The 19,071-nt window shown below is 31.7% G+C and overlaps 1 protein-coding gene and 1 non-coding gene across 7 annotated transcripts in view; both read left to right on the top strand.

The window, feature by feature from the left end:
- LOC142333864 (uncharacterized) overlaps positions 1 to 19,071 on the top strand; it is a 782,720-nt gene that overhangs the window by 284,401 nt on the left and 479,248 nt on the right. The gene's annotated exons all lie outside the window — the stretch shown is intronic.
- On the top strand, positions 13,244 to 13,362 carry LOC142334168 (5S ribosomal RNA). Its single transcript, XR_012758796.1, has one exon. It is a non-coding gene; the product is annotated as a 5S ribosomal RNA (ribosomal RNA).

Raw genomic sequence — 19,071 nt, forward strand, 5'->3', positions numbered from 1 at the left:
CAGAGCACAAATCCAGCCGATACGAGAGTTAATCCCATACTTTCTGGAGTAATTGATTTGACAGCTATATGCTTTTAAAGTGTGAAATCCTTTTCGAAATACCCGTGTAAACATTTTTTTTTCTTTTATAGTAAATATACTGAAATTCAAGATACATATAATCGTTTTTTTTTTTTTTTAGTACGCCGTTCTATTATTTCATCGTTATCCAGTGACCTTTGTTTAAAACAAAAACTGATAGAATGACATATTTATTACCCATGATTTTATTAAACTTTTCATCGTAAATATTTCTGAATAACCAACATTATTAGGATGAACAGTAAAATATAAGTAAAGAGCGTACCGTATTTTTTACAGCGTCATATTTTTTCTTTAGTTATATACTAATTAAATCACGTTTAACAAAGAACAGTTGTACGGTCACAAAAAAATGAAAATAACGACCATGTCGTAATTTTGTGTAAAAAGCAATAACAAACTCACCGTTTATGTAATTAAAGTCATGTTTCTACATTCACGAGATGCGTTTATTTTATCTTTGAATTTGATCAAACGAAAGTAATTTTGTTTAATTAAATTTTTTTCTCGTTGTTTGTATATCTGCTGCATTTTTTTTTTAGGAGATTGTACATAAGGAAAATTTGTTTTAATAAAACTGTAGAATTAGCTTATTATATTAATTGGAGATTGAATTTTAAAAATATAAAATTATTAATGTTTTTTGTTTAGTTAAAATATTTATCTTAATTTTTATTTTTTTTTTATAGAAAAGAAATAGATTTTTGGTATTTAATAACTTTGTTACATTTTCATTTTATTTTTACTTCCTTGTACGAAGTAAAGGAACGTAGAAATTAGAGGATTACGTGCGTAAGAGAAATACAGAATTTGGGCATTCGCTGAACTTATATTTATAATTCTATAAAAAATTGCCAACGGCCATGTTGGAGTTCTACGGTCTAAAAAATATTTTAGGCACTTCAAATCATGGACATCTATTCCTCGTTTTGTTTTGTTGTTTTACAACAAAACAAAACGGTTTTCCGGTTTTTTATCTTCAAATGTTTTTGTTTGGTGTATACTTGATATCAATATTACGCTCCGATTAGATTTTTGAATAAAAGACATAAGCGTTAATTTTTCATAAAAAAAAAACCCAAAAAGATAGACTACCAACTTACCTAGATCTCTTCGGTAATAATGATTCAGGTATTTCTTTTTAATTCCTTGTACGAAGTATTGCGATAGGGAAAAATTTCGGTTTTCAGATTTTAACGGAAATATCGATTTTGACAATCCCTGAGTCCATTCTGTTACTTTCCGCCTGACCTCTGTACGTAGTACGTATGTATCTGGCATAACTCAAAAACGATTAGCCGTAGGATGTTGAAATTTTGGATTTAGGATTGTTGTAACCTGTATTTGTGCAGTTTCTCTTTTGATTGCAATCGGCTGGAACAAAAAAAGTCCGAATCCTTTTACTAACTGCAGTAATTTTAAACGATTGACGAGATTTTAAACGATATACGATAAGCGGTACTTATTTTCATCGGTTCCACAGATATAACAAGATGAAATTTTAATTAATATAATATTTGGATCTTATAACGGGAAGCACATCGGTTCAAATCCGACTTCATCACCTTTTTTTTTTTGTTTTTGACTTTTTTTTAATTTAAATATATTTATGTATTAATAATTATTAAATTCTGATTGTAAAAATATGTTACGATAAATAATAATTCAATAATAACAGTACAAAAAAAAAATAAATAGAAAATATCAGTGGGTATTAATGAAATAAAATCTTATGTACTTTTCATTTAAAAAAAAAAGTGCGTATGTAATTATAAGGCGTACAAGGAAGTCATGCGGTGTCCACATCAGATTTTTTTAATTTGTTTACTTAAGAAGGTATTTTATTAAGTTGTTTAAAAACGATTTAGTTTTTGGAGGCCAAAATTGAAAATACATTTATTTTTATTGGAAAATAACATTTTGAGACCGCATATGTACTATTTTTTCTAAAGACCTTCTACCGATTTTCCGGCACAATAATCTTGTCTTTATAAACTTGTGTGGTTTCTAATAAAAAAATTGTGAAAATTGTTTTTCACAGGGTCTTTTGAAACTAATTTACACCATTCAGGGTGCCAAGTCAGTATTATAACGTGGATACGTAAAATCCTTCCGGTCAAGTTCTCTCAATTTCTGACGGATCGTTAAAGATGTATGCGATTTGGCGTTGTCAGTATGGTATACGACACTCTTTCTCTGACCAGTTAAGACCGTTTCTTTTCAACTGCTAGATGCAGTCACGCTAATTCTTGACAGTACAGCTATGAGTCTAACGTTTTGCCTGGCGGTAACACCCTAATTTTTAGTTATAGTTCATCATTTTATGAAGAAAAACAATCGCATAAATAAATAAAAAATATGTAAAATTTAAAAAAAAAATTTTTTTTTTTTGTCTTCAGTCATTTGACTGGTTTGATGCAGCTCTCCAAGATTCCCTATCTAGTGCTAGTCGTTTCATTTCAGTATACCCTCTACATCCTACATCCCTAACAATTTGTTTTACATATTCCTAACGTGGCCTTCCTACACAATTTTTCCCTTCTACCTGTCCTTCCAATATTAAAGCGACTATTCCAGGATGGCTTAGTATGTGGCCTATAAGTCTGTCTCTTCTTTTAACTATATTTTTCCAAATGCTTCTTTCTTCATCTATTTGCCGCAATACCTCTTCATTTGTCGCTTTATCCACCCATCTGATTTTTAACATTCTCCTATAGCACCGCATTTCAAAAGCTTCTAATCTTTTCTTCTCACATACTCCGATCGTCCAAGTTTCACTTCCATATAAAGCGACGCTCCAAACATATACTTTCAAAAATCATTTCCTGGCAGTTAAATTAATTTTTGATGTAAACAAATTATATTTCTTACTGAAGGCTCGTTTAGCTTGTGCTATTCGGCATTTTATATCGCTCCTGCTTCGTCCATCTTTAGTAATTTTACTTCCCAAATAACAAAATTCTTCTACCTCCATAATCTTTTCTCCTCCTATTTTCACATTCAGCAGTCCATCTTTGTTATTTCTACTACATTTCATTACTTTTGTTTTGTTCTTGTTTATTTTCACGCGATAGTTCTTGCGTAGGACTTCATCTATGCCGTTCATTGTTTCTTCTAAATCCTTTTTACTCTCGGCTAGAATTACTATATCATCGGCAAATCGTAGCATCTTTATCTTTTCACTTTGTACTGTTACTCCGAATCTAAATTGTGCTTTAACATAATTAACCGCTAGTTCCATGTAAAGATTAAAAAGTAACGGAGATAGGGAACATCCTTGTCGGACTCCCTTTCTTATTAGGGCTTCTTTCTTATGTTCTTCAATTGTTATTGTTGCTGTTTGGTTCCTGTATATGTTAGCAATTGTTCTTCTATTTCTGTATTTGAAACCTAATTTTTTTAAAATGCTGAACATTTTATTCCAGTCTACGTTATCGAATGCCTTTTCTAGGTCTATAAACGCCAAGTATGTCGGTTTGTTTTTCTTTAATCTTCCTTCTACTATTAATCTGAGGCCTAAAATTGCTTCCCTTGTCCCTATACTTTTCCTGAAACCAAATCGGTCTTAAAATTCTGTATTAAAATTCTTGTATAAAATTCTAGTTAAGATTTTTGATGCATGACTAGTTAAACTAATTGTTCTGTGTTCTTCACATTTATCTGCCCCTGCTTTCTTTGGTATCATGACTATAACACTTTTTTTGAAGTCTGACGGAAATTCCCCTTTTTCATAAATATTACTCACCAGTTTGTATAATCTATCAATCGCTTCCTCACCTGCACTGCGCAGTAATTCTACAGGTATTCCGTCTATTCCAGGAGCCTTTCTGCCATTTAAAAAATACTACTCTTAAATTAAACGCACTAAAATGTAAAAAAATAATTCTAGGACGATACCTCAGAATGGATTTTACAACAAGCTATGATGGTGATATATAAGATTATGTGAAAGTCATAGCTTGAAATTAAAAATTTTAGTGGGGTGCAACCGGACCCCATTCTTTAGGTCATTCATCACGCATATGAAAAAACTGGAAAAAATATCAAATTTTTAATTTATAGCTATAACTTTCACATAATCTTATAGCGCTATCAAAGCTTGTCAAATCCATTCTGAGATACCGTCCTAAAATTATTTTTTACCTTTTAGTGCGTTTAATACAAAAGTGGTTTAAAAAGTATTTTTAATATATTTTTTTATTTCTCTACTTTTTAGTCTTCATAAGTTTATACTTTACAGCTGCGGTAGCGCACAGGTTTGAGTGTATTTATCGAAAGATCGGATCGGTCTTTTTTACGGTGGGTGAGCGCAATCAAAACATACGGCTAAACGATTTAATTCCGGATAACCAAGATCCGGTTGATCAAGAGTATACCCGATGCGTTAAAAAGTTACCGCTCGAGCTGCTGATACATACGCCGTTTGAATCCTGAAAATCGGACGAACGGTTGCCGAGGTATTATAGTGGTACCCCCTCCTGAATTTCCAAACGGCGCCAAGGGGGCGCTTGAAAATATCCGACGAGTACCAACGGGAGCGGATGGAACGTCGTCGAGGGGTCGAAAGTACTTTTCAAAGTGCTAGGACCGACCGTTTTCGAGTTATTTGCGATTTTCGTCCGAAAATTCGTATCCGGTTAAAAGTACTAAATTTTCCGAAAACTTCGAATAATACAACAAGAATACATCCGACCACCACGAGACGTACTAACGAATCGGGATTTTCCGCAAGCGATCGGTACATTCCGGTGCTAAGCTAAGGGGAACGCGCGCACAAACACAAGTGCCGTATAATGATCCGTCCATTTTATATGATAAAGCTTTTTTAATTTTCCACTTATCTGGATTTACAATTACCAGAATGGATCATCCCGGATGATCGGTCTACTACTGCGTATCTGTTTTTATCGAATTTTCTATTTTCTATTATACTAAATGCCGATCTCCCAGCCAGAATGGTAGCGTCTTGGCCTTCCTTTCATCTGGAGGTCCCGGGTTCGAATCCCATCTTTCGTACGCTAGAAATTGCCGTTTCTACATTCCCACCTACGTGCTTCTTTATAACCTTCTATGATGAATTAATTCACCGTCAAAAAAAAAATTACCCAATTACTATAATGTTTTTATTTAATAATATTTTATTTACCTATAAATTTTTTATTTTTAAAAAATAATATGTTTATGTTAATAAAAATTATATAAAATAATATTACGATAATTTATAACGGTAAAGAAAAAAAAATCGACATTAAAAAACAAATGAAAAGATAAGCTAAAGGGGAAAAAATTATTAACTGTGTAATAAATAGGGATATTATGAAAAAACATTTATTACCGACGTGTCGTATAGCTACGATAATGTAGCTGGGTATAAGGATGTCATAACAAAAGTTAAAAATTCACTGGCGTTATCTACACGGATTTCAAAACAATTAATTCTACCGTGTAATAAAAGTTTGACAAAATACACGCCGCCGTATATTTTCATTTTTTAAATACCGGGAATAATTAATCTTGTTTCTATTTTGTTTTCGGTTTTGTCTCCTTTGTTAAAAATATTAATTAAAATTTTTGATAAAATCATTACGATAGGATTTAATTATATATTCTTAATTTAAAACAAAAAAAAAGTGTTTAACCGTTTTCTTCTGGGAATAAATAAATATATATTTTTTCTCTATAAATATGAAATAAAATATTTTTTTTAATTAAATGGGTTATAAACACAAAATTTATATACTGATAGAAATATCATATTTAAGTTAATTTAAAAACTACGTTCTGGGTTCGATTCCAATTAGGCAGACATCTTTTCTTGAAAACATCATCTTGAAAAGACATCTTTTCAAACGCTACTAATTTCTACTGGGCTAATGATCATAGCTGTTAATGTCCGCTTTTAAGCAAATGCCACCATTGGAATCTTCTGTTATTCTGTTTAGCCTCCGGTAATTACCTTTGAGATAATACTTCAGAGAATGATACATACGAGTGTAAATGAAGTGTAGTCTTGTACAATCTCAGTTCGACTGTTACTGAGGGTATGGTTAATTGAAACCCGACCGCCAAATAACACCGGTATCCATGATCTAGCATTCAAATCCGAGTAAAAATAACTTATTTTACTAGGACTTGAACGCTGGAACTGTTGACTTCCAAATCAGCTTAATTGGGAAGACGCGTTAACCACTAGACCAACTCGGTTGGTTCACCATTGGAATGTAATAAATAAAAAGTTAAGAACAATTTTATACTTAAGTGGGCAACTTGTTACAAATTTTTGAGAACACTGAAAATTCTCTATTAATTATTTAAATGTTTTCCTATTTTTCCAGTATTTCTTTTTGTCTTCAGTCATTTGACTGGTTTGATGCAGCTCTCCAAGATTCCTTACCTAGTGCCAGTCGTTCCATTTCGGTATTCCCCCTACATCCTACATCCCTAACAATTTGTTTTGCATATTTCAAACGTTGCCTGCCTGCACGATTCTTTCCTTCTACCTGTCCCTCCAATATTAAAGCGACTATTCTAGGATGCCTTAATATGTGGCCTATAAGTCTGTCTCTTCTTTTAACTATATTTTTCTGAACGCTTCTTTCTTCATCTATTTGTCGCAACACCTCTTCATTTGTTACTTTATCCACCCATCTGATTTTTAACATTCTCCTGTAGCAACACATTTCAAAAGCTTCTAATCTTTTCTTCTCAGGCACTCCGATCGTCCAACTTTCCCTTCTATATAAAGCTACGCTCCAAACATATATTTAAAAAAATCTTTTCCTGACGTTTAAATTAATTTTTTATGTAAACAAATATATTTCTGAATGAAGGTTCGTTTCGCCTGTGCTATTCGGCATTTTATGTCGCTTCTGATTCGTCTACATTTCGTAATTGTAGAAATAACAAATTCTTCTACCTCAGAAGTCTTTTTTCTTCCTATTTTTATATTCAGTGGTTCATCTACATTTTTTCTAGTACATTTCATTCCTTTTGTTTGGTTTTTGTTTATTTTCATGCGGTAGTTCTTGCATCGGACTTCATCCATGCCGTTCGTTGTTTCTTCTAAACTTTTATTATATCATCTGCAAATCGTAGCATCTTTATCTTATTTCCAATATGGTAGCCAATTCCATTTTTTATTTATTAATAATTGGAAACCCCGATTTTTTAACCATTTTCAGATTCAATGATAGTTCTAAATTTAATTTTTAAGTGTAAGTTAGTTAAAAACATAGATTATTTTTTTATCTCGACGATAGTGACACAGTAAAATCTGAATTAACGGAACTTAAATTTAACGGAATCCTGTCTACAACGGAAAATTTCCCTGGTCCCGTGGATTTTACCAGATGTATGATGTTATTTATCCCTGAAATAACAGAAACCTGGCTGATGCGGAAGCGGAAAAAATCTCACAACAAAAAATATAAATTTTGAGTTAACGGAAACTTTTTTTGAGAATCGTGTACAGTACAGTAATTTATGCAAAAAAATACGTATACCCGTTTAATGCTATTTATAAATTACAGTACTTAATTTTCCCATGAAATAAAATAGAATACGTATACTGTACAGTAGTGCACATATTGTACTACGCTATATTACAATTGACTTGTGTCTCGCGACAGGACGGTGAGGAGCCACGAACTCACCCGAAATGAGCCGATCGCTTGATCGAGTTCTCACAGACGAACCACGCGCGCATATTTAAAATTCAACTTCTAATAAAGAAATTACGACTTGAACGTGAATTAAATTGACGGCTTTTTGTTTATAATTTTAAAATTTAAATAATTATTAATTATTCATAATTTTTAGTTATACTTATTTATGAACGAATATTTACAATTATTTTTGAATAAAAAATAAATATTATTTAATTTTTATTAAAAAACACACACATTTTATTCACACACACGCGCGCGCGCGCGCGCGCTTGTGCTCAGAGAGAGAGAGATACGTAAAAATGCTCTTTTAGTAGGGTAGGATAATTATAGCTGTAATCTTTGTTTGTTTTATACAATTTAAAAAAAATATATTTTTTTTAATTTATCACCACTTCAGGATTATTTTCTTAAAAATCAATTTCCCTTTTGAGTAAGGGTGCCTCAAAAATGAAAAAAAAAAAAACAGTTTTTTACAATTTCATTTTTTTTACTAAAAAATATCTTGTTAAAAAATAAACTCGGTAACATAACTGAACTAAATACCTTTCCTCCCAAAATAGGGTAGCTTCGAAATTTAAAAAGATTTTATTTCGATTTTTAATTTATTTCAAATCATTTTTATTGAATATGTTAATGATTAAAAAAAGCCCCGAAATTTTCAACAAATATTTTTCGAAATACTAATATTAAAAATTGTGATTTTATCTTTATTTTGTTGACCATTTTGGGTTCAAAAATTTTTTAAATTAAAAGATTAAATATAATCAAACAAGTAATATAATATTTAATTTTTTTTTTATTCAATAACATTAAAATATACTATCATACATGTGTTTTTTAATATCTATATGAAGAATTGACAGAAGCTGGGTAATTTATTCTTTGATGATATTTTGTAACATTTTAATCTACATATATAAAAATGAATGTTTGTCTGTCTGGATGTCTCTTATGCCTTCCTAAATCCTTCATCCGAGAGCGATGAAATTTTGGGGAATGGTTAGACGCATGCCAGGGAAGGATTCTGAATCAGTTTGGACCCGCTAGGTGGCGCTGAGGTCGTGATATTTAGAAAAATGTTATTTAAGTTCCGATTTGGCTCGTATTTAGAATATATATTAGTTACGCGAAAAAAAAATATTTTTGCAAAAAATGAACCCCCTAGGTCGCGTTGGAGTCGAGATAATCAGAAAATTGTATTTATAGTCCGATTTGGCCCATATCCAGAATATATGTTACTTAAATGGAAATAGATACTTCTGCAAAAAATGGACCCGTTAGATGGCGCTGGAGTCAAGATATTTGGAAAAGTTGCATTTATGGTCCGATATGGTTCATATTCAAAAAATGTATTAGTTATGTGAAAAGAGATATTTTTGCGAAAAATAGTGTCGCTAGGTGGCACTGAGGTTGAGATATTTAGAAAAAATTTACTTATGGACCAATTTGAATCATATTCAGAATATATATATATATATATATATATATATATATATATATATGATACATGAAAATAAAAGTTTTTACAAAAACTATATCCGCTAATGGGGCGCCGGTTACTCACGAAACAAACAAAAAAATATACAAACAGACTTTCTTCTCTCTCTCTCTCTCCATATATATATATATATAATGCAATGTTGATATATATCTCCTTATTGACTAAAATACTACTGGACCGATTTACGCGCGGGGAAAAAATAAAAAAGGGAAATAGGGAATATTAGAAAAGGGGAAAATGGGAAAAATAGGACAAGGGAAAAAGGAAAAAGAGGAAACTGAATTGGAAAGAAGTGAAATAGCGGAAAAGGGAAAAGGGTAAAAGGGAAATAGAGAAAAGGGGAAAAGGGAAATGGAAAAGTGAAAAAGGGATAAAATGAAAAGTTAAATTTTGTGATGTTCGTAGTGTTAATTTTTTTAATGTTTTATCAAACTTTCAATCGTGTTAATTTAATCTATATATATAACAAATCTAGCAATAGCGAAGCATTGCCGGGTCTGCTAGTACGTTATAAAATTAATTCATAATCTTGGTTAATGGTTTTTTTTAATAAAAAAAAAGAATATTTCAATTTTACCACGATGATAGAAACTTAAAATAGTCGAACTGAAGAATTTTCCTAGCTAAAAATAAACGAAACGAAAAATGAAATTTAGGCTTTATTTTACCGGTATAAGGTAAAATTATTATTGCTAAGTAGAAATAACGGTCATGAATAAATATAGTTTAATTTTCAAGTGATTATTAATTAACTAATTAATTATAGAGTAGAATTGAATATTTGCTATTTACGCATCATACATAATTACATTATTATTGTTATAATAATTTGCTGACCTCCAAGGTCATTTAAACTAAAAGATTTTGGATTCGAACTCCAAGATACTCGCCTTATTTTTCATTTGTTACAAAATAATTTTTTCACAAGTAACTGTAATTCAGCGGTTACTTTTTTAGTTAATAAATTAAATAATTAAACTGAATAAAATTATTATTGTTATAATTATCTGCAAAAGACGATAGTCAACGTCTGCTGTAGAGAAATATACATTTATTCTCCAGCGGTCTCAATCGAATTTCGTGCCTTAAAATTTTCATAAAATTAAATTTTATGAAATTAGAATTAAAATAAAAAGTAACAGAGATTATCGCCTATCCCCGTTACTTTTTAATCTTTACATGGAACTAGCAGTTAACGAGGTTAAAGAACAATTTAGATCCGGAGTAACAGCACAAGGTGAAAAGATAAAGATGCTACGATCTGCTGATATAGGGTGAATTCTAAATCCGCCTTTCGGCGTGCCAAAAGGCGGATGTAGATTTCACCGATGCTAAGTAGGGGATAAAAGCCGGCCTCCGTGGCGCGACTGGTAGCGTTTCGGCTTTTCATCCGGAGATCCCGGGTTCAAATCCCGGTCAGGCGTGGCGCATTCACACACGCTACAAGTCATTCTTGTCATCCTCTGAAGCAATACGTAACAGCGATCCCGGAGGTTAAACAAACAAACAAATAGAAAAATAGGGATAAAAACTATTTCCACGATAAAGTTAAGAAAACTTCAAATTTACTCAATACGACAATGATTGCATATGTTATAAAAGTTTAACAACTTTACCATACGACACGCCTCATTTTCCTACAATTACAGTAATATTTTTATCATCCCGTGCCGTAAGGGTTGGTCATATTAAAAATTGTACAGACAAAAGTTTAAGGTAATGTTTACAGGACTAATGGCCACTTTAAACCGATTCGATACTGTGCCTATTAAGGAAGCTATGATTTTTTTTTTTGTCTTCGAAACCCCATTTTTTCCACACCCTGGGCCAATGGTTGGTGATATCAGAAACTTAATCGGATAGGTTTTAGAAAGACTTATTACTGCAGTTAAGAAAAACTGCAAAATCAATCCCGATTTTTTGGATTTTAGACTTTTTTGGATATTTTTTATCAAGTCGATTGCAATCAAAAGGGGAGGTGCACAGCTAGATGTTATAACAGCCCTAAATCCAAAATTTCAACATCCTGCGGTTAATCGTTTTTGAGTTATACAAGATACATACCTACGTACGTACCCCGAAAGGCGTCACGCCGAAACTAGTCAAAATAGATCCAGGGATGGTTAAAATGGATTTTTCCGTTGAAGTCTGAAAATCGAAATATTTCGCGATTACAATAATTCCTTTACTTCGTACAAAAAAGTAAAAAATTTGATTCAATGTGGCGTATTCAAGTTATGGACAAAAATTCCAAAACACCATAAAAGAAGTAATTTTGTACCTACGTAGATCATCAGCACTTCTTTCTACCTTCTAATATCCCTCAGTTGTGAAATATGAGGGCGTTTTCTTACTTAAATACAACTCTCTCTCTCTCTCTCTCTACCACTCTCTCACACTCTCTCTGTCTGTATCTCTCTCTCTCTCTACCACTCACTCACTCTCGCTCGCTCTCTCTCTCTCTACCACTCACTCACTCTCGCTCACTCGCTCTCTCTCTCTCTCTCTCTCTGTGTGTGTGTGTGTGCATGTATGTATGTATGTATGTATGTATGTGTGTGTGTGTGTGTGTGTGTGTGTGTGTGTGTGTGTGTGTGTGTGTGTGTGTATGTGTGTGTGTGTGTGTGTGTGTGTGTGTGTGTGTGTGTGTGTGTGTGTGTGTGTGTGTGTGTGTGTGTGTGTGTGTGTGTGTGTGTGTGTGTGTGTAATTAACGCCCAGCAATAACTACTGAAGATAAATTGACGTAACCAACCAAAAAATAAAAAAGCTTAGGTAGTTTTCTTCGTGTACTATTATTTTTTCAGTATGTAAGAAGAAATTACCAATTCCAGTAAAGTATTACTGACATTGGCAATATTTTGTGGTTAACACTAGTATTCGATGTTCGCTTTCAAAAGAATTCAGCAGAACTGTTTATCCAGAATTGGATGAAGTAAGTCATAAAAAAATATATAATTCTGTAACCAAAATATACAACAAAATAAAATAAAACAAGCGATTCTACACATTAAATCATCCAAGAAATGTAAATAATATTTTTAAAAAATATACTTTAATCGATGGATAAAGCCGTTACTTGATGAAAATGCAATATAACCACAGAGTTCCGTGTTCGAATCCCGGTCAGGGATAGCAATTTCGCACCCTACAAAAATTGTCATTCATCTTATCCTTTGAAGTAATAACTATCGCTGTTTAAAAAAAAAAAAAATTTAATTTTCGTAAAATTTATTTAAAAAATCACAACAGGTGTTTCGATACACAGTACCTATATCAGGTGTTACGGACAGAATACTTGATTACCTAATAGCATATTTATTTTCTTTTGTGAAAATATACTGCATTTAAACAAATTTTCGAATAAAATAAAAAAAAGTTAAAATATGCACAAAGAAAGAGTAATATTAACGCATTTCAGTTATTTTTTAAAAATAATTCATTTTTTCATTAGAACATTTTTTAATACTACTACCATGCAAAAAAAAGTTAGGAATTTAAAAATATTTTTTTTCTTTAATCTGCTGGAAGTAACACCGGTCAAATAAAACATTATTCCGACTAATTTGATAAAACATAATATTAAACAATTCAGACGTTAGATATTTATATGTTTTGAACTTCCTTTTATTAAACAAATCATTTTATGTTTTTTTCTCTTAATAAATATTGCGTTGATATAATTTAGCAAATATTATTTTGTATTGTTGTTGATCAATTTTAATCGACTTCGGAATTTATTTGATACACTAAATAACTGTGGTTTATATATATAAAAAGAAAATCATTATAAAAGTATAAAATTTAAAACAAAAGAATAAATAAATATATTTTTTTCAAAACGGTTGTCTAGAATTAAAAAAAAAATAAATGGAAACGAAAGAACGTAAAAAAATAAAAAAGTTAAGTAAAGTAAATAATATAAACAATGAGAAAAATAATTTGATTATGTAGTTAAATTGAACTTTATATAGGGAAAAATTTACTTACATTGTTGCCAACGGCCATACCACGTTGAATACACCGGTTCTCGTCTGATCACCGCAGTTAAGCAACGTCGGGCGCGGTTAGTACTTGGATGGGTGACCGCTTGGGAATACCGCGTGCTGTTGGCATCTTTTTTTTTTTTTGATGCATATTTTTTCATTTTATTAGTTATTAGTGCGCTTTTTTAAATTTTGGTTTATTTTTCACAATTCAAATTTTTCTTTTAACTTTCCAAGTTTTTTTTTGTTCATAAAGAGTTGTTTCTTCTATACTCAGGAATTAACCAGTGAATATTTATAAAATATTACGGGTGTAAATAATAAAACAAAAAGGTATTTCTTAATAGTAATTTTTTTAAAAGTATAATTTCATTACCGTTTCCAAAATGTACTATGGTTTTGTGTTTTGGTTAGAAGAATATTTGTAAAAACATAACATTTTCAGTTATCACAATACACCGGGAAACTTTTCCCCGTAATTTTCCATACGGGGAAAGTAAAGTTAAAAAATATATATATATAATTAAAATTTTTTTTTTTAATTTAAAAATTTAATAATTATTACATTTATTAATTTTTTTATTTATCGGTTATTTATTAGATATTTATATAATTTATTTTTTTACTTTTTAGAGGGTTTTTTCTAATTTGTTTCCTTTTTTTATTAATGTTAATATTAATATTAGTTAAATAAAAGCTTTTTTAAAAAATATTTTTTTATATGTAATCAAATATATTTTTTACTTTTTAGTCTTAATGAACAAATGCTTTTCATATAAAAAAAAATATATTCTTAATAATATTTATATCTGAATATTATTGTTTGTTTATTAAGACTAAAACGCAAAAATATTTATTTTTACACATCGAAGTAACCATACGTGTACCAAATTTCAATTTTTTTCATACGATAGTTCATGAGAAATGAAAATTTTCAAATAAATGCATGAATTTAGCGTAAGGGTAGCGCGTTGGGGGGGGGGGGGGGTTGTCATATCCAAATTCTAACAGGGTAGTATTGTATTGTCATCGAAGTTACATACGTGTACTAAATTTCATTGATTTTCATACGATAGATCAAAAGATATAGCGGTTGCAAGATTTGATTATAACTAAAGCAACTTAAATAAAAGCTTATAAAAAGAGATTAAAAATTCCTTGGACATATGAAAGCAAAAAAAATATCATATAAGCAAATTTTTTTAAAACTTCAAAAATCATAGATTTATTTCGAAATTAAAAGAAAAGTTTAAAATTTAAAGATAAAAGAGCAGAACTGTTTGGATAGAATGAAATTTAGTCCGATTATTTATAACGCAAAGGTTCTTGTGATGAAGGGAAAAAATTGTGAAAGACAAAGAATAAAAACGGGTGAATGTGAGAAAACGAAAGAAAAAAGAAATGAAATTGATGTGGTCTCTAGTAAGCTGCTTTGAAATAAAAAAAACAAGTGACGTATGGCAGAATGCCATCGGGTAGATTATTATTTGATCGAAGAGCATGATATATCAAATATTGTTAACAAAAGAAAAATAAAATTAATCTAATAAGATATGTATATATTTTTTTGTTAAGTTTATTTTAAAATCGTTTGGTTAATTTTTAATATTTTTTTTAAAAGAAGAGGAATTAATCCAGATGCCAAAATTTTCATTTTAAATTTCAAATAAGAATTCATTAATTCCAAATATTTTTACAAATATAACAATTTATTATCATCGGATAATATATCTAGGTTACAACAAAATTCAAAGACAGATTAGGTTTTAAATAAATGACTTTTATCTTTCTCGAAATTCTTTTTATCTATTTACTAAAATAAATATTATTTTCGATATATCATATATTATCAGATAAATGTCTCTATTGTAATAGAAGAAAAAAAACAGTAGAATCAATTTCTACTCGTTCATTGTATTAATGGTTTTTTAACCAGTAAAAGAAAAGTTTATTTATTTAACCCGCATGTGTGTGTATATAAATATATATATATATATATATATATATATATCTGTACCTATAAAGCAACTCTTCCTGACCGATTGATTCATCAACGCCCAGCAAAAACTACTGAAATTAAATTGTTTTTAGTGGACACAAAGAACCATTTATTTTTTTTAAATTTCAAGTATAAAGGGTTAAAATGGAGTACCGATGTGATTTACAAATTTTTCAATTTATCATTAACGAATGAAGATATTAACTTGATTTTTGGTGCGTGTAATTATAATGTAAATATATAAAAACCGATTTCTAGATTTTTCGAAATTCAACCTTGAGAAGGGTGAAGAAAGTTAAAACAAAATCGAACAGCGATTGTAAATTTTCCTTTTTTTCGATTATATTAAACGATATATTCGTTAAATTGGGACTTGATTTATCTGGAATTTCTCCCACCACCACCCCATTCGGTCGCCCTAAAACATAAGACCGAATGTCCGTACCGCAAACGGTTATTGTGCCTCAAAACGGGTTTAGCGACTAATAACCTAATTAGCTCGTAGAGCTTACCTAACTGCACGGTGTACTACACCAGTTTCTTGTCATATATTACTAAAACGGGTAGGCGCACCCCGTCTACATACTAAAATATTTGACTTGCCAATAAATTGAAATTTTTTCCGTCAATGACAGCAATTTGCTGCCGCGCCTAGGTCGCTGTATGCCAGCAAGCGTTGTAGCTCAAAGCGCTAACCGATGGCTCATTTCTCCAGGGTAGCTTTACAGCAAGCGGTAGGAATCTTATATACCTTAAACTACTGATATCGGTTGAACAAAGCAACCGCATCAAGGAACTCCCAATGCGGCTCACGCCACATCGACTCGCCGCTTATGAGTGGCCAATTTTCCCCTTGACCTCTAAGTTCCAGGGTGGACTGAGTTCTGGCCCCCCCTCAAACAAGAGCTGGGCAGTCGAACATCATTTGTTCGTTCGACTGGACCTCCTCGCAGACGCACAGCTCATCAGCTGCCAGGTGAAACGGAAACAAATATCGGTTTAAATTTGCGTGGTTGTAGATCGGTTGGGCTCCTTTTGCCCTTAAAAACAAACTAGAGCTGTACCATCCCCCCTAGTCCTGTATAAATCTATACAAGAACCTACCCTTAGTCGTGGAGTGCCACGCTTCCATCATGAGGCTTGTAAAGTCTCCGCAACTGGACAACTGAACGAATTTTGGAACCGGTGCATCGCGATAACTGTCCGCTCCCGTACAGGTCCGGCTTGAAACCGCATCCCAAATACCTCGGCCTTCCTGCCTCTTCGCAATTTCCATATAGCCGTCCGAATTTTCACCACTAAATCGATCGGGAGAGCCTTTCCCAATAAGGTGGTAGCCTCGTAGGAGGTTGTTTTAAAAACACCAGTACATAAGATTAAGGCTATGTACTGGGCAATCCTTAAATTTTAAATAAGTGCTCTATTTCTTTCCAACCTATGCGCCCAAACGGATGCAGCGTAGATTGGGGCTTGCAAATACTCTTCAGATTAATATCTACTAGTTATTTTTTTTTAATTTCGATTTTTTTCAGGAGTGCGACGGTGTACGGTCCGAGAACTTAACCGATACAGGCAGTGTTACTGTACGAGCGATGCCATTTACTGCACCTGCCTCCGGTTACTCGACTAGAAAATATAAAATTAAAATAATTAAAAGATTCTTTTAAAAAATGAGAAAAGTCCTAATAGTGTTTTTTTCGGGTAACGCGAAGAACCGAAAGAAATACATTTTTACCCTACGAATTACCGGTCATCAGTAATAAGTAATATTTTTAAGATGGACGTGAACCGTTTTGAAACCCGCATAATTAGATCGCTCGTTAACGCGTACACTGAACGACCCGTTACTGTGAAGAAATTATAATACACTGATGGTTATTATAAATTGAGGGGGCTTTAATTTTATTTATTATTATTATTCTCACAAGCAAGAATTTAATGGACACAGGTGTTCAGACTGCAGAACCGTCTGGTTAGAATGGATGGGAGAGTGAAGCGAACCCTGATCGGCTAAATGCCCCCTGATGGCGACGGAAAGTGCAAGAAACTATTTAACGCGAGCGGAGTTCGGCGGGTCTGCTAGTATTTATATAAAAACACGTCGTGAACGATTCATAATCAACGCCCGGTAAAAACTACTGATGATAAATTGATAAAAATTTGTATACAGGTTGTTCTTAGAGTGTAAGTGCACACTAAAAGAGGATTTCTTGAAAATCCGAATTTAAAGGGTTAAAATGGTGTAACAATGAAATTTATTATTTTTACAATTTTTCAGTTTTTATCGGGTAAAGTATGTACCCGTGCAAAAAAGAGATAACTACTACTATTTTTAAGATGGATTTTGAAATTTGTATTCTTCAGACCGTTCAAAGTTTCGGGTACTGTACCGACCAAACTCTTGCCCTGGAAAAATTACAATACTCTGATATTTATTATAAATTGTACAGGATTTAATTTTTATTTAACATTATTATTTCCAGCAGCGTAAGTTTAATTAACACATAGGTGTCTAGGCGGTAGAGTCTCCTGGCTAGACCGGAAGTGCGAGCCATGACCTGCTAAACATTACCTGACTGCGGCGGGAAACAAGTAATTATACTGAGTGCGGGCAAAGCTAGAGGGGGATGCTAATATATATATATATATATACAGATTAAAGCTAGGAAATATATTTCTTAGCTTTAATATATATATATATATATATATATATATATATATATATATATATATATATATATATATATACACACTCTAAATATAATTTGTAGTGACCTCCAAGGGACCAACAATTTTAGGACATTAAGACCGATAATCATAATTACCTATGTTTAGGTAGCTTAGAGGTACAACTTTAATATGCCAAGTATACGGTTATTGTATTACAGGAAAATAATAATAATTATTAAAAATAATCAAAATAATTTATTTCCCGCAAAAATGTGATAAAATATAACAAAACTACGCAATGATTAATATAAATATTGTTGATTAAAGCAAAATAGAAATATATCGTGAAAATTACTTTTTTGCAAAAAGTCTGTTATTTTGGTTTACATCATTATGTTGAACTAGGCCGTAATTTTTTTGATTTCACGCAGTTTGTTTCAAAGTTATTCCTAATTTTTCCACGGTTCTTCCACATCACCGATATTGTCGAATGACCTACACCTAATGCTTTGGCAATGTCCTTATTGGTTTCGCCATTCTCTAACCCGCTGATAATGTGTAACTTTTCCTCTAACGTGAATGTTTTTAAAAATTTACGTTATATAGCTTATTAATTTTTATTTATACGACACGCCAGATATCTAAAATTTTTGGTAATCAGCAACTCATGAAGATACGAATAATAGTGATCTAGTAATAAGAGTAATAAAGGGACTTTTACTCTATCGTAATATTTCATGTAAGATTGTCGAATTAATAATCGTATAAATAAATATTTGATGTTAATAAAAACTAATATTTCAACGATCATGTAAGTGTCCACTTTACGAGGGTAAGTCAGTTATTATCCGCAATTTCTGTTTATGTTGGTAGTACTGTTGTGTTGCGTAGATGACGCATGCGTGGTTTAATTGTTGTTATGTCTGTGCAGGTTTCATGCTACTGACCCTCCGGGTTGGTCTAGTGGTTAACGCGTCTTCCCAAATCAGCTGATTTGGAAGTCGAGAGTTACAGCGTTCAAGTCCTAGTAAAGCCAGTTATTTTTACACGGATTTGAGTACTAGATCATGGATACCGGTGTTCTTTGGCGGTTGGGTTTTCAATTAACCACACATCTCAGGAACGGTCGAACTAAGAATGTACAACACTACACTTCATTTACACTCATA

The sequence above is a fragment of the Lycorma delicatula genome, chromosome 13 (genome assembly GCF_047948215.1).
Source record: "Lycorma delicatula isolate Av1 chromosome 13, ASM4794821v1, whole genome shotgun sequence".
NCBI classification, from domain to species: Eukaryota; Metazoa; Arthropoda; class Insecta; order Hemiptera; family Fulgoridae; genus Lycorma; species Lycorma delicatula.